The 12,935-nt window shown below is 37.5% G+C and overlaps 1 protein-coding gene across 23 annotated transcripts in view; it reads left to right on the top strand.

Moving 5' to 3' along the window:
• The window catches only part of EIF4G3 (eukaryotic translation initiation factor 4 gamma 3), a 352,113-nt gene that overhangs the window by 104,837 nt on the left and 234,341 nt on the right, over positions 1-12,935 (top strand). For 16 of the 23 annotated variants that reach the window (XM_075994735.1, XM_075994741.1, XM_075994781.1 and 13 more), the window contains one exon: positions 3,288-3,363. The exons of the other annotated variants lie outside the window; for them this stretch is intronic. The gene's annotated coding sequence lies outside the window, so the exon portion shown is untranslated. The remainder of the gene's footprint in view (positions 1-3,287; positions 3,364-12,935) is intronic. 23 annotated transcript variants of the gene reach the window in all.

Below are 12,935 nucleotides of genomic sequence, written 5' to 3'. Positions count from 1 at the left end.
TAATAAAAGCCAACAAGTACTGGATCATTTTACATATATGTTATACTCCCATTGATTGAATTAGATTTTAAGTATTACTGTGAAAACATATTTGCTTGTTACCTTGAGTTATGCTGGAAATACAGAGCTTGATATGAGAGCTGGTAATAAGCTTAATGGCAGGCAGAATTAGGAGGAATTGTGCTGCAGTGTAATAGCTTCAGATGTGTCATTTCTTTGAATTAACCTGTTTTCTGGAGAAAAACCTAGATACCTAGTTGTACCTATCTCATGCTCATTAATCTGTGCTTTTTTTGGTGGAGAGGTAGATTCAAGAGCCTAGTTGAAAATTATAAAAATATCAAATTAGCTTTTTTATTGAGATATAGTTCACTTATCATAAAATTTACACTTTCAAAATGTAAAGTTCAATTTTAAAACCATATTTACTAAGATGTGCAACTATCACTACTGTGAATTAAAGGAGAGAATGGCTCCATAAAGTTAAGTTCCTTTGGTTTCATGTATTATATCACCAGTCTATAGTAGTGAATATTCATTTGTCATTGGGCACATAATTGAAGTTTGGGAGTGATACTCCATTGACTTTTTTGTTGTTGTTTTTGAGACAGGGTCTTGCTCTATTGCCCAGGTTGGAGTGCAGTGGTGCTATTGTAGCTCACTGCAAACTCTAACTCCTGAGTTCCAGTGATCTTCCTGCCTCAGCTTCCCAGATAGCTAGGAGTACAAGTGGGCCAGCACATACCCAGCTTATTATTTTTTGTTGAGACAGGATCTGGCTATGTTGCCTAGCCCTGTTGCCAACTCCATGTTGGCCTCCCAAAGTGCTGGGATTACAGGTGTGAACCATGGCACCAGGCTCTATTGACTCTTATGACTTGAAATAATAATTTAGTTCTTCCTGTTGATAGGGCTAACATATTTTACCAGGTGGTGACACTTTTCTTATGCCATAAAGTGTTGTGCCCTTGTGGACAGGTTGATGTAATGGGAAGATCACACTTTTTTAAGGTATGGAGAGACTTGGCCTGGCTACTTAGCCTTAACTTGGGGGAATTACTTCATCTTGCTGAGCCTCAGTTCACAGGAGAATACTAAGTGGTTCATTGAAGACAATATGGTTGGTTAGGCTTACAGCCATACTTGAGATTCAGATCTCCTGTGTCTTCTTTTTAGTAGTTTCTTTTTTTTTTTTTTTTTGAAAATAATTTTTTTTATACAAAAATAATTAAGACACAGTTAATGTATCAACCCACAATATTCTGTTGGTAGTTTACTGGGAATGAAATAAATGAAATCAACATTCTTATTTGTGGCCAAGGAGAAAGATATTTGTTACAGGACTGTTAGCCAAAGATATGATGTCTCTTTAGAAATCTTGTAATTATATTAATCTTGTCATTTAATAAAATTACTAATCAGGCATTCTAACCTTGTAAGGTTAAGTTGAGTGACTAAGCTATTTGGGCATAGTACTGATAACTCAGTTGAGAACTTCATTTGTCACTGCAGAAGAGAGAGTGGCCTCATATTTTCAACCAGTCATGTAAATATATTGCCAAACTCTAATGCAAAGAAAACTTTATCTCAGCTAAGGGATAATCTTCATTCTGAAAGAATTGACAAGATAGTATTTAGAACTTTCGTCCTGAAACTTGTTAGGCTTACATTTTTTACGTTGCCCATATGTTTGTGTATGTGTGTGTATGTGTTATATATGTAAGGAGAGAGAGAGAGTGTGTGTGAGTTTGAATGAAATTCCTTTGTGAAATGTTTTAACTTAGTCTTTTCTCAATACAACATTTTAAATCCGTTTTTTGTGTGTAGGGAATGATGGCAACACATTTAACTATTGTTCGAGGTTTAAAGAACTGTCTAGAGACTGGTACAGTATTATTAATTTTAATAACTAAAGCACAGGTTTTTTTGCTTTGTTTTCCTTGTTCTACCTCTGTGTAAATTATGGCTACTTAGATGTAAAGCATTTTACTTCTAATGATTCTTTCAGACTTTGGCAACTCATGGTGATTCTTAAAAAATTATTTGTAATTCTTACTTTTTCTCCCAAACTATTGCATTGAATTAGAAAGGAACATGATATAGGACATATTAAATATTTGTTAGGTCGAAGGAAAGAATATCTCATTTTGACTTTACTACATTTAGAGTCATTTAAAAAATACCTTTTTTTTTGAGACAAGGTATCTCTCTGTTTTCCAGGCTAGAGTACAGTGGCACCATCATAGTTCACTGCAACTTCAAACTCCTAGGCTCAGGCGATCCTCCTGCCTTAGCCTCTGAAGTAGCTGGGACTACACGCACATGCCACCACACACGGCTAATTTTTGTATTTTTTTGTAGAAATGGAGTCTTGCTCTTTTGCAGGCTAAACTCCTGGTCTCAAACAATACTGCTGCCTAAGCCTCCCAAAGTGCTAGCATTACAGGCGTGAGCCACCATACCTGACCCAAGAAAGACATTTAAATCACACAGATAATTTATATCCATTGTAGAAAAAAACCACATAATTAGTTTACATACTATATTATGTAACACCTAGAGTTGTAGTTATGTAAACCCACCATCTACTGCTATTCATCTTTTGATGCCACTCTTTTGATTGTCATTCTTAAAGTGGTCTTGAGTACAGAAGTATTTTCTATTCCAAATGTTTACCTTACCAGGTAGAAGAGCTTAAATCTTTACTTTCTGAAGCTGAATGAAATGATAAGTGTTTTGTCTTTTAACAGAATTTCCTACCAGCATGCTAAAATATTTTAAACTAAGTTATGCTGGATAGCCTTTTTTAAAAACATGGGGAGATGGTGGGTGCATATGGGGAAAGTAGCAGATAAAATAGAAAAAGAAGGAAGCAATTGTCTATTTCTTTTTAGTTAGCAGAACATGCTGGGCCTTTGTCAGCAGTTTCCACTTGATGGATTAGCCTTATATTACTGATTATTCTGCTTATACTTCCTTATTTCATTCTACAGAGAGTAAATGTGGCATATTCTCATCATAGGCCTAAAGTTTGGAGACTTGTATACTTTTGTTTGTTTTGAGTTTCCATGGAATGTTCATCATGGGAATCACTTTTGGCAAATTTGTTTAATCACATTAGGAAATTTAAAATACTACGTCTTTTAGTTTCAGAGGAGAAGTAAGTATATAACTCAATAATTGGGTGAAAAAGCTTGGGTCATTGGCAGAGGTTTGTGGTGATAATTTTCTCTTACTGCTAAAGCAGTCCATTTTTGAATTCTCTTATCCTTAACTCGCTCTTGTAGAATTCCTAGAGGACCTGTGCAGCAGCCTCTGGAGGATCGAATCTTTACTCCCACTGTCTCAGCGGTCTACAGCACGGTCGGTATCTCAAAGTTGTTTTTTATATTGTGTGTCTGCTTTTGCACGTGAGCTCTTGGTATTACAGGCAATGTTTGTTTTATCGACACATGATAAGTTTTGGTGAGAGGTTCAACAAAGTCCGGAATAGAAACAGATGTATATGATATAATAAGGCGAATAGGCCCTTTCCCCATGATCTTGATCTAGGTAGTGGAAGTACAACAAACATTACATTAAGATAGATTTATATACCAGTCCTTTTTTCCTCTTTCTGTAAATATTAATCTCTGACCTTATATTATGATTCATTTCGGACATTGAGTTTTATTTTCTTTTTGGATATTTCTTAAAATTTTTTGTTTTACTTTTTTTGTTTTGTTTTGTTTTGTTTTTTTTTTTTTTTTTTGAGACAGAGTCTCACTTTGTTGCCCAGGCTAGAGTGAGTGCCGTGGCGTCAGCCTAGCTCACAGCAACCTCAATCTCCTGGGCTCGAGCGATCCTTCTGCCTCAGCCTCCCGAGTAGCTGGGACTACAGGCATGTGCCACCATGCCCGGCTAATTTTTTATATATATATCAGTTGGCCAATTAATTTCTTTCTATTTATAGTAGAGACGGGGTCTTGCTCTTGCTCAGGCTGGTTTTGAACTCCTGACCTTGAGCAATCGGCCCGCCTCGGCCTCCCAAGAGCTAAGATTACAGGCGTGAGCCACTGCGCCTGGCCTGTTTTGTTTTGTTTTGTTTTAGAGGTGGGGTTTCACTCTGTTGCTGAGGCTGGACTGCAATGGTATGATCACAGCTCCCTGCAGCCTCCAACTCCTGGGCTTAAGTGATCCTCCTGCCTCATCCTCCTGAGTAGCTGGGGCTATAGGTCCATGCTACCTTGCCTGGCTAATTTACAAAAAATTTTTTGTGTAGGTAGGGTCTTACTGTGTTGCCCCAGGTTGGTCCTGATCTTTGGGCTCCAGTGATCCTCCTGCCTCGGACTCCCAGTGTGCTGGGATTGCAGGCACAAGCCACTGCACCTGGCCCCAGTTTTACTTTTTTTACCTTTAAAATTTTTTGATTTTACTTTTTTCTCCCTGATTATATATTTTAAAATGCAGAAAGAATGGAAAAGTGAATACTGGTTTTAGTGAGTAAATTTAACTTTTCATATTAAATAATTCATAAATGAAGGAAATATAAAAATTAGAGGATGAAGGTAATAAAATTAAAGCAAATTTTAGGTATTCTGAAGTGAAAGGAATTTAGGGGAATTGGGGAGTCAAACCTATCTTTTTAATATTTCAGTTCAACACACTATTTAAAAAAATTTTTTTTATTTTAGTGTATTATGGGGGTATAAGTGTTAAGGTTACATATATTGCCCATGCGTGCCCCCCCCCCACTATTTACTCCCATGGATAAAGATAGGGTATTTTAAAGAAACTCATAGTTCAGTGAGGGAGATGAGTAAATAAATAATTATCTAAAGTGATATAATAGAACAATGATTCTTATTGGTTTGATTTATGTTTTATTTTTTTATTTTTTTATTTTTGAGACAGAGTCTCGCTTGTTGCCCAGGCTAGAGTGAGTGCCGTGGCGTCAGCTTAGCTCACAGCAACCTCAAGCTCCTGGGCTCAGGCAATCCTGCTGCCTCAGCCTCCCGGGTAGCTGGGACTACAGGCTTGCGCCACCATGCCCGGCTAATTTTATATATATATTAGTTGGCCAATTAATTTCTTTCTATTTCTAGTAGAGACGGGGTCTCGCTCTTGCTCAGGCTGGTTTCGAACTCCTGACCTCGAGCAATCCGCCCGCCTCAGCCTCCCAGAGTGCTAGGATTACAGGCGTGAGCCACCGCGCCCGGCTTGATTTATGTTTTATTTTGAAAATCTGAGAGTAGTTATATTGCTCTCTCCTTCAAGAACATATACCCATTGTTTACATATAATTTCAGAGTTTCACAGTTCTCCATCATGCCATCTGTAAGCTCCAGTTTATGAACCTTTGATTAGAGATAGGAACATGTTGTTATATGGGTAAGGAAGAGCTCACTTCATTAAGAACGCAACACTTAAGCTGGAAGGTAGAGGATTTCTCTAGGCAGAGGAGGGAAGAAAAGGCCTTCTAGGAAGTAAAGATTCAAAAGTGTGGTTAATGGAATGACCAGTAGTCAGTCCAATGTAACATATGTGTTAGGGTTTATGAACTGAAGTGAAGAATGGATAGATGGGTTCTGGGTTTTTTGTTTTGTTTTGAGACAATGTCTTGGTCTGTTGCCTAGACTGAGTGCAGTGGTATGATCATAGCTTACTGTAGCCTCAAACTCCTGAGCCCAAGGGATTCTCCCACTCAGCCTCTTGAGTAGCTGGAAGTACAGGTGTATGCGACTGTGCCTAGCTAATTTCTTTTTAAATTTTTTTTTGTAGAGACAGGATTTTGCTGTGTTGCCCAGGCTAGTCTTGAACTCTTGGCCTCAAGTGATCCTCTCACTTAAGGCCTCTTGCCTCAGCCTCTCAAAGTGTTGGGATTACAGGTGTGAGCCAATGCACCTGGTCCAGTTTTGGGGCTTTTAAACTGATTTTAAAGAGTATCATGCATGTAATCGGTAGGATTATCATTTTTTGTGGTTTGCCAGAAACAAGGCTCAGTTTACACGTGTTGTAGATCAGTTAAACACCAATTAATTACTTCTACAGCCTCTTTCACTCTTAAAATTGACCAAGTTTGGATAATATATTATCTGGTCGCCTAGTAATTGGGAATCTTCAGTCCACATTCAAATCTTCAGTCCACATTTTATTTATTTATTTTTTTTTGGTAGCTTCAACTTCCTCTAGGTCATAATCTTTTTTAAGTACTGGGCAAAAGGCAAACATCATTTTTGTCAGACATAAGTCTAAAGATATGATAGTTTTTTTCTAATTATAAAAGTATACCATCCCCATTGAATTTTCATTTTTAAAATTGAGATAAGTAAAAGAAAGGAAAGTAAATTAGACAATAACTGTAACTGTTATTGGGTTATAGTTTGTCTTTTTCTGTGTTATAGACTCTGTATAAGAGGCTTTATTCTGGTTCTTTATATTAACTTTCTCTATGCCTTTATTTATTTTATTTTTTTTTGAGACAGTCTCTCTGTTGCCCCGGCTAGAGTGCCATGGTGTCAGCCTACCTCACAGCAACCTCAAACTCTTGGGCTCAAGTGATCCTCCTGCCTCAGCCTGCTGAGTAGCTGGGACTCTACAAGCATGCGCCACCATGCCCGGCTAATTTTTTCTATATATTTTTCATTGGCCAATTACTTTCTTTATATTTTTAGTAGAGGCGGGGTCTCGTTCTTGCTCAGGCTGATTTCGAACTCCTGAGCCCATACCATCTGCCCGCCTCAGCCTCCCAGAGTGCTAGGATTACAGGCGTGAGCCACCGCGACCACCCTCTATGCCATTTCTTAAATAGAATTTCTTCAATAAAAAAAATTTTTTTTTTTGAGATAGATGCTCATACTGTCACCCTAGGTAGAGTGCAGTGGCATTATCACAGCTCACTGTAACCTCAAACTCCTTGGATTAAGTGAGCCTCCTGCCTCAGCCTCCCACCACGCCTGGCTAATTTTTTCTGGTTTTGATAGAGGCTAATTTTTTGTTTTTCATAGAGACAGGGGTCTCACTCTTGCTGAGGCTGGTTTCAAACTTCTGACCTCAAGTGATCCTCTTGCCTCTGCCTCCCAGAGTGCTAGGATTACAGGCGTGAGCCACCGTGGCTGGCCTGTATGTTATTTTATTATAAGTATTTAATCACTTAACATGGGACATATACTTGTTAAGCTTTTGATGTGTGTCAGGCAGTGTTCAAGTGTTTGGGATATAGTAATGAGCAAAGCAAACTCTCAGCCCTCATGAGCTACATCTTTGTGGGATAGAGCAACAGGAAGCAAATACATTCACAGTATGCTATTGGGTAATTATAAGTGCCTTGATGAAAATGTGCAGGATAAAAAGGGTAGAGAAAAGACTAGTTTATTTTAAGGCTCTCAGAGTAGGTCTCTTTGAAAAACCTAAGAAAATTTCTAGGGAAAAAGCAGTTTTGGTACAACAAACAATAGTGTAGAAGACCTGAGATTGCAGCGGACTTAGAAATACAAGGGAGAAACAGTGTGGCTGGAGTGGAGAAAGGTTGAATTTTGGGCTTCAGATCATGTGGGGTTTTATAGACCATGGAAACGATAATGCTTTTTTTTTCTTTTGAGACAGAGTGTTGCTCTGTTGTAGGGCTTGAGTGCTGAGGCGTCAGCCTAGCTCACAGCAACCTCAAACTCTTGTACTCAAGCAATCCGCCTGCCTCAGCCTCCCGAATAGCTGGGACTACAGGCACGCGCTACTGTGTCCGGCTAATTTTTTCTGTATATTTTTAGTTGGCCAGTTAATTTTTTTCTATTTTTAGTAGAGATGGGGTCTCGCTCTTGCTCAATGATAATGCTTTTTCATGTAGATGTAATGGAAAGCCAATGAAATGTGAAGTGTAATAGATCTGAGTTTCCTTTTAAAAGGTCACTGTAAGGCCGGGTGCTGTGGCTCACGCCTGTAATCCTAGCTCTTGGGAGGCCGAGGCGGGCGGATTGCTCAAGGTCAGGAGTTCAAAACCAGCCTGAGCAAGAGCGAGACCCCGTCTCTACTATAAATAGAAAGAAATTAATTGGCCAACTGATATATATATAAAAAATTAGCCGGGCATGGTGGCGCATGCCTGTAGTCCCAGCTACTCGGGAGGCTGAGGCAGAAGGATCACTCAAGCCCAGGAGTTTGAGGTTGCTGTGAGCTAGGCTGACGCCACGGCACTCACTCTAGCCTGGACAACAAAGTGAGACTCTGTCTCAAAAAAAAAAAAAAAAAAAAAAAAAGGTCACTGTAGCTACTATGTGGAGAGTAGACTGTGATGAAGGCAGGTGGTTGCGATGGTGGGTGGTGGTGAAGTGGAAGCAAGGAGATCAGTTAAGGGGTTACTGTAGTACAGATAAAAGATTATTGTGGCTTGCTTTGAAGTGGTAGCAGTAAAGGAGATGACTAGTCAGATTTGGTATATATTTTTAAGGGAAAGTCAGTGGGATATGATGATGATGTCTTAGATGTGAGATGTAATTGAGAGAATAGAGTAAAGGATGATGTCATGGATCTTGGCTTAACAACTGAGTTAATGTCCTATTTGTGGAGATAACACTGAGTAAGGAGCAGGGTTTTTGTTGAGATAAAATCAACTTAATATATGTAAATATTTTGGTTGGAGTTAAGCATTAGGTTGTTTCCATTTTTTGCTGGTATAAATTACTTCATTCAATTTAAAGCCTTTTCTGTATTTTGGAGTTTTTAATAGAATCATTTCCTAGAAATGTAATTACTTTGTTATGCTGTTAGTGATAGCACAGTGCCTGCTATAGTTTACATGAAATGTTTGAATCTACATTTTTGAATTTGTTTTTGGAGTTTGTTCTAATTTGATTTTTACTATTTAAAGCTACTGCCATATATGTAGCCCTTTGATGAGTTACAAAAGTGTGTGTGTGTATATAATACATTGTGCCTATTCTGGAAGGATGAGGCAGAACAATTTACCTTAAAGTATGATGGTGTCTACTTTTTTATAAATTGTTTTCACTGTTAGTAATTTTACTTTCAATGTTGTTGTACACACTATAAACTGAATGAATAGCAAAGTGGTTGACCAGTGCTTTGAAGTCCCTAGTCTTTCCTTTTCTCAGCCCCAGGATTATGTATTGGTTATTATTCCTCTAGCATCTAGGTTCATTAGCATCATTTCTGTGTCATAAAATAAAGGCTAACCCTCAGTTCACCACCTACTGCCTCAGCATATGGTACCCAGATGTCACTTTTATTGAGTAGGTTAAATTCCTTGAAAGGCAGGTAAGACTCCTGGCAAGTCTTTAAAAATTAAACAGAGATTTTGCTTTTTTTTGTATTTGGTACATAGGCTTTATGCCCTGTTATCAGCCTTTTTAGATAGGTTTTCTGCTGATAATCAAAGAGAAGCATCAGTAGATCAACTCAGCTTTTGGAATGCATGCATGGTAGATGTTTGAGGCTGGTTATTTTGTATTTATTTTAACCTGGTTTGTAGAAGTTTGTTCTTGGAATATTTATTAGGATGAGAGAGAAGCTCATGTCTTCATTATCCTAATTGAGTGATTGATCATATGAACAAAAGAAAAAAGGAAATATATTTTAAACTCTAATTAGAGCAATATATATATATATTATAAGGTATAGGGAAATGGCAGAACTAAAAAGGAATATGTTAATTTGAAATATATTAATTGATAACTTTCTTATATTGGCATGCTTCTGTAATATATACTGTAGAATTTTACCTATGTTACATAGTTTTGTCTTACATACTTTTTAAAAAGAGAAATTAGCTTTTATAACTGTCAGGCTAGTATTTTTAATGTATTTGCAGAGATGAACTAATGGAATGATGACATTACTACAAGAAGTAGCAGTCTGTATTTTAAGAAATGGGAAGGATTGTCTTATTAAATGCTTATGAAAAATTCCTATTAATAAATTATTTAAATTACTCCCTAATAAATAAATTGCTCTCTAATACCATTAAATTTAATGATCCTTTTAGCCAATTTACACTTTATTTAGAAAGTTTTGATTCTGTTTTGAAAGTTAGAAAGTTTTGATTCTGTTAGAAAGTTTTGATTACATAACTTTATATAATCTAATTAGAAAATCATACTTTTTCTAAGTCACTGGTAAGTATTGAGTAGGCCAAGGTATCAGTGGAGACACTTCTCCAGAAACAAAATTTATCTTGGGTTGATCAATACTCCTTAGGCAATATTGTCAAGCCAGTTTTAAATCTACCTAATTATCCTATCATCTAGCACAGAATAATACTTAATTATTTTTTACAATGGTAAATACATTGGTTGAATTAATTTGTTTGCTTATACTTTTTGTAGGACCATTTTATTTATTTTTACTCCTCAGCTTTTAAAATTTGGTACATAGTAATTATTTATATTTATTGGTAATTTGTTATTTTGATGGCTGCATACAATGTGTGATGATCAAATTAGGGTAATTAGGATATTTATCACCTTAAACATTTATCATTTCTTTGTGTTGGGAACATTTTAAATCTTCTAGCTATTGTGAAATATACAATAAATTATTGTTGTAGTCACCCTACTTTGCTATTTAACACTAGAATTTATTCCTTTTTTAAAATTTCAGCATATTATAGGGGTACAAATGTTAAGGTTATGTATATTGCCCATATCCCCCCAATTTATTCCTTCTAACTGTATTTTTGCATCTATTAGCCAACCTCTCGTATATCTGTCCCTCTCACCCTCCCAGTCTCTGGTAACCATCATTCTACTCTCCACCTTGATTCAATCTTTTTTCAGCTCCCACATATGAATGAGAATAGAAATATTTGACTTTCTATGCCTAGCCTAGCGTAATTCACTTAACATAGTGACCTCCAGTTAGATCCATTTTACTGCAAAGGGCAGGATTTCATTCCTTTTTTTACAGTTGAATAGTATTCCATTGTGTTTATATACCACATTTTCATTATTCATTCATCAGTTATGGATACTTAAGTTGATTTCATATCTTGGCTATTTTAATACTGCTGCAATAAACATGGACATGCAGCTATTTCTGATATACTGATTTCTTTTGCCTATCAGTGGGATTTCTGAATCATATGTTAGATTGATTTAGTTTTTTCTGGAACCTCCATAATGTAGTAATTTACATTTCCATCAGGAGTGTAGTCATGTTGTCCTTCTCTGAATCCATGCTAGTATCTGTTTTTTTTCCTTTTGAGACATGGTCTCACTGTATCACCCAGGCTGGAGTGCTTTGGCCTCATCATAGCTCACTGCAACCTTGAACTCCTGGGATCGAGCAATACTTCTGCCTCAGCCTCCTGAATAGCCTGGATTACAGGTGTGCGTCAACATGCCCAGATAATTTTTTTCTATTTTTAGTTGCCTAGCTCATTTCTTTCTATTTTTTAGTAGAGATGGGGTCTCGCTCTTGCTGAGGCTGATCTTGAACTCCTGACCTCAAGCGATCCTCCTGCCTCTGCCTACCAGAGTGCTAGGATTACAGGTGTGAGCCACCATGCCCAGCTGTGTTTTGTTTAATAATAACCATTTTAACTGCAGTTAGATGATATCATTGTAGTTTTGATTTGCAATTCCCTGATGATTAGTGATGGTGAGCATTTTTTCATCTGCCTTTTGGCCATTTGTATGCTTCCTTTTGAGAAATGTCTATTTAGATCATTTGCCCATTTTTAAATGGAATAATTTGGTTTTTTTGTTTGTTTTTTGCTATTGAATTGTGTTCCTTATATATTCTGGTTATTAATACCTTGTTGGATGGATAGTTTGCAGAAATTTTCTCCCATTTTGTAGGTTGCCTTTTCACTCTGTTGTTTCCTTTGCTGTTCAGAAGCTTTTTTAGTCTAACATAATCTCATTGTCTATTTTTGCTTTTGTTTCTATGCTTTTTAGGTTTTATCTAAAAAATCTTTGTCCAAGCCAGTGCTCTGAAGTATTTCCCCAGTGTTTTCTTCTAGTAGTTTTATGGTTTCAGGTTTTATGTTTAAGTCTTTAATCCATCTTATTATTTTTTTTATAAGAGACAGAGTCTCACTCTGTCACCCAGGCTGGAGTGTAGTAACACAGTCATAGTTCACTACAGCCTCAAACTCCTAGGCTTAAGTGATTTTCCTGACTCAGCCTTCCTTCTCCCCTAGTAGCTGGAACTACAGGTGCATGCCAACCATGCAAGGCTAATTTTTTTTTTTTTCTGGAGACAGAGTCTCACTCTGTTGCCCGGGCTAGAGTGCTGTGGTGTTAGCCTAGCTCATAGCAACCTCAAACTTCTAGGCTTAAGCGATCCTTCTGCTTCAGCCTCCCAAGTAGCTGGGACTACAGGCATGTGCCACCATGCCTGGCTAATTTTTTTTTATATATATATTTTTAGTTGTCCAGATAATTTCTCTCTACTTTTAGTAGAGATGGGGTCTCATTCTTATTCAGGCTGTTGTCGAACTCCTGACCTCGAGCAATCCTCCTGCCTCGGACTTCCAGAGTGCCAGAATTTCAGGTGTGAGCCACCGTGGGCGGTCTACATGGCTAATTTTTAAAAAACAATTTTATAAAGAAGAGATCTGGCTGGCTATGTTGCCCAGGCTGGTCTCGAACTTCAGGCTTCAAATAATCTCCTCGCCTTGACCTCCCAAAGTGCTGGGATTACAGGCACGAGCCATTGTGCATAGCTCATTTTGATTTGATTTTTGTATATGGTGAGAGATAGGGGCCCAGTTTTCTGCATTTGAATATCTGGTTTTCCCAGCACCATTTATTGAAGAAATTGTCCTTTCCCAGTGTATGTTCTTGGTACCTTTGTCAAAAATGAGTTGGCAGAAAGTACATGGGTTTTTTGTGTTTTTTTTGAGACAGTCTCACTCTGTTGCTGGGGCTAGAGTGTTGTGGCGTCAGCCTAGCTCACAGCAACCTCAGATTTCTGGGCTCAAGCAATCCTTCTGCCTCAGC

The sequence above is a fragment of the Microcebus murinus genome, chromosome 2 (genome assembly GCF_040939455.1).
Source record: "Microcebus murinus isolate Inina chromosome 2, M.murinus_Inina_mat1.0, whole genome shotgun sequence".
Classification (NCBI taxonomy): Eukaryota; Metazoa; Chordata; class Mammalia; order Primates; family Cheirogaleidae; genus Microcebus; species Microcebus murinus.
The sequence above is the reverse complement of the archived record's forward strand: the minus strand, read 5'-3'. Positions and strand labels throughout refer to the sequence as shown.